This window comes from Eutrigla gurnardus (assembly GCF_963514095.1).
Source record: "Eutrigla gurnardus genome assembly, chromosome: 3".
Lineage (NCBI taxonomy): Eukaryota > Metazoa > Chordata > Actinopteri > Perciformes > Triglidae > Eutrigla > Eutrigla gurnardus.
Window position 1 is genome coordinate 3132539 of NC_139917.1, and position 3721 is coordinate 3136259.

Sequence of the window (3721 nt, forward strand, 5' to 3'; positions counted from 1 at the left end):
TCATACTTTTTACAGTAGCACAAAGTGCCTCACAGAAAATAAAAGCGAACAAAACAAAAACAAAACAAGATATGAACAACAAAGAACACCATGAAACCCAAACCTCCCACCCCCACAAATATACACAAAGAGATACACAGAGACATACACACTCACGCACACACATAGCCATATGCACAGACATACACACCCACACACACCCACACACATACACTAGCTGTTGCTGAGGAGACATGGCTGGGCACCGAGATCTGAGGTGAGGAAGAAGCTACCTTCGTCGTCAGACTCGAGGTCACTATCCTCCTCTTCCTCGCTCGTCTCAATCACTCTGTCAGGGGTGTCACGGCGGTAGAGCACATCTGTGACAGCCAGGTGAACTGCATGCGCATAGCACAGCTGTAGTTCGGGCAGCACCAGTCTCCCAAATTTCACCATCACTGATGCTCCGTCGGTAGTGCAGCACACAATGTGTTCATCCATATCAAGTTTGAATCGTTTGAGCTGGTCGTCAACCAACACTTTTGACTTTTTCGGATGGCGTTGATCCATGAATCTTCACGATGCCTAGATTCCAATATGTTTTTGCACCATGCACGTTTATGCTCATAAATCTTTTGTGTTGTGAAGAAGTGTATTCGTCGATGGTCAAGGAGACGCGCACCACTTGCTTCACCATGTCTTGGAATATATCTGCAATTTTTTTTTTTTGTTCGTTAGCAAACCCTCTAACCTGCTTGGATATTTTCCCGGGAGTAATTGGCTGTATAGATGGATGTCATGTTGAGATCAAGTCTCCATCAACTCCTGATGCTGAGGAGTACAGGAACCGTAAGAACTGGTCATCAATGTTCAATGATCCGGCTGTATGTTATGTACTGAGTTTGATCTGAGCCCAAAAGCACAACTCAAACCACGAGGGTGAAGGTGTTGTGGTGCGGCGCGGCAAGGCGTGGTGAGGTCCGTCTTCTGGTGTGTACTCTTTTTGCAGGGAAACAGGAGATGAGACAGCATGCAGGCAGAATCCACAGGCAAGCGAGACAGTTGCAAACAACAAGCTACCACGTCGGCACGGCAATCTGGGGCAGAGCAGGAGAGGCACAGAGGCATTAGCTACAAAAGCTACTCATGAAAAAAACAGCGACAGGATATCTACTACAGAGAGCCAGGATGAGTACAACCATGGAGACTAACGAAACAACCTGGCAGCAAGCAGGAGGGAATCCAATTCATGCACTCCCAATTTCGAGATTTCAAACATTGTTGCCCATTGGAAAGGAGCAACACATGATTCAAGGATTTTCACAACTCTTGTGTGCTCAGTTTGAGAGAGGGCAACATAGTGGACTACTACTTTGTGACAGTGGATATGCTCAGAGTTCCTATTTATTCACACCTTGGCCACATCCCACAACAACTGAGCAGATACAACAGAGCTCATATTCGCACTAGAGGGATGGCCGAGTGTATGTTTGGAGTGTGGAAGAATCGATTCCAGTCTTTACACTTTGTTTTGAGCCAAGAAGATGCTGCAAGGTGATCATTGCTACAGCTGTGCTGCACAACTACCTGAAGCAGCATCATTGTCCTGACCCTCCAATGGAAGACCAGAATGATCCAGATGTGCCAATGCCCGTGCCAGGAAATAACCAAGGAGGACTTGCGCTCAGAGCTGAATTCACATTGCAGCACCTCAGTTAGAAAAAAGATGCATTTAACCATGGAATGTATCGATTATGGCTTGTTTTTGCCTTAATAGTGTATATAAATAGTGTGCTGAAAAATTAAATGCAAAACTTAACCAAGGCTGTTCTAAAATGTAGGTTGTGGTGACTACAATACTCACTCTTGTCAAATGACAATATATTTCATTAGATTCTCTAATGCATCTTTCTTTGAACAGCTCTCTCTTCTAATTTCATATCCAAGTCGACCTTTTCATGCATGGACATCCTTTTTGGTCTCTGCTGGAAGGTGGTGGCAGCATCTTTTCGCTGGGATGCCATACCAGATGTGGAGGGTGCACAGTCGCTGTGCACTGGCTCTTCCACCAGGGTTAGAATGATTTCCTCAAGCCACTTAAATGACCTAGCTTTACTAGTCTGACTTAGGCCTACTCCTGGCTTGATATAAGCCTTGTATGTGACACCAAGCCTTTATGTTTTTAGTCATATCTAGTTGATTTATGCATTTCATATGGGTTTCCACTGAGGAACAAACATCGACATTTCAAAGAGGCTGCTACCAACATCGGCAGTCACCTGGAATACTGTGAGGGGCGTCAGCAGCATTTGATATGTGGGGGGGGATGAAACGAAAATGACAATTAAATAGGCCTAGCACTGTTATACTGACATTTTTAAAATGCCTTTGCAATAGTAGTTATACACTGTGCAAAAGCCTGTCTTAATTCTGTAGTCAGTTACACTCATGATAGCCTACTTAATCTGAGAGTGCATTGTTAAGTTGCACAAGGCTTTTTTTCCAGCTACATAAATACCCATTTCATTCTCCACCACCTTTTTTTTGTTTCAACATTTTTCATTTTCTCTGTGTAATTTCAGAGGGAAGTAATTGACCTGGCCGAGGGTCAGGCTTAGCCAATCAGATTGAACAAAAAGTTGAGCAGTCTGACTGCCGGGCCAGAGCTCCGGCGTTAAGTGTTGCAGCAGAGGGCCGTACCGTCACCTGCTTTAATACGTCCATGATTTGAAATAAAAATATGACCTATGGCCAGTCCGCCCGTGTTGCTGGCGTCAAACTTCCTTTGGTGGTCGTCCGTGTTACAGTTGTGTGTGTGTGTGTGTGTGTAGGAAAGCAGGAAAACACAGAGTTGCTGTGGGTATTCTCTTTAGGGGTGGGAATTGATCAATTTTTATCAATATCAATGCCATTGTCGATTCTGCCTATCGATCCAATTCCTTATCAATTCTCTTACCGATTCCTGAGTAGTTCATTGAGTGGCATAAAAAGGAGTTCTACAGTCTTGTGCACCAAAAGTAACCATTTTATTCACAACATAATAACAACTACAACACCACCATGACAGGCATGAACTGCCTCCATGTTTTGTTTTTTTTACTGAGCATCAACAATTCTTATGCAAGAATATAAGATTCTTGAGCGCTCCGCACTAATGGTATCTCCTGCTGTGGAGAATACCCTTTCTGAGGGAGTTGAAGAAGCCTGAGCGCACAAATACTTTTGTGCTACATCAAACAGAAGTGGCAAAGTGTCCCTCTTCTGCCACCACCACAGAACAGGGTCAGATGAGATGGGAATAGCAGGAAGGCCTCTGTACATTTGTATTTCCAAGTCTACACGCTGACCAACGTTCTGGGTCTCTTGGGTTGCTACTTGCTGCATGTCTTGCTCCTCCTCTCCAAACAGCTCCTCTAGGGCCTTGGGGTGCTTTACAGGTACAGTCTGAAATTAAAAGGACCATAAACTTATGTTTTGGGTGCGTGGTCTGAATGGATTATTATGAATAAACCATATGGTCATTATAATGAACTGTGCTTACATGGCCTTCCTCATCGTCTTCTTCTTCCTCCACTTCCTCATACTGCCTCTGGCTCCAGGTGTATTCTGGCACTGGTACCTTAAGTATAAACAAACTGTGTGAGTCACATGCATGGAACCAGAGTATATAGGTATCACAATGGAATTGTACCACAGACCTTTTCTGCTCCTGTGAGCGTCTCTACAACTGCTGTGGTCTTCA

At 44.3% G+C, this 3721-nt stretch overlaps 1 pseudogene across 1 annotated transcript; it reads left to right on the top strand.

Annotated features, from left to right (window-relative positions):
- The first annotated feature begins 641 nt into the window (after positions 1 to 641).
- Positions 642 to 1698, top strand: LOC311010806 (putative nuclease HARBI1; annotated as a pseudogene). Its single transcript has 2 exons — positions 642 to 847; positions 1214 to 1698. The product of its transcript is annotated as a putative nuclease HARBI1 (transcript).
- The last annotated feature ends 2023 nt before the right edge of the window (positions 1699 to 3721 follow it).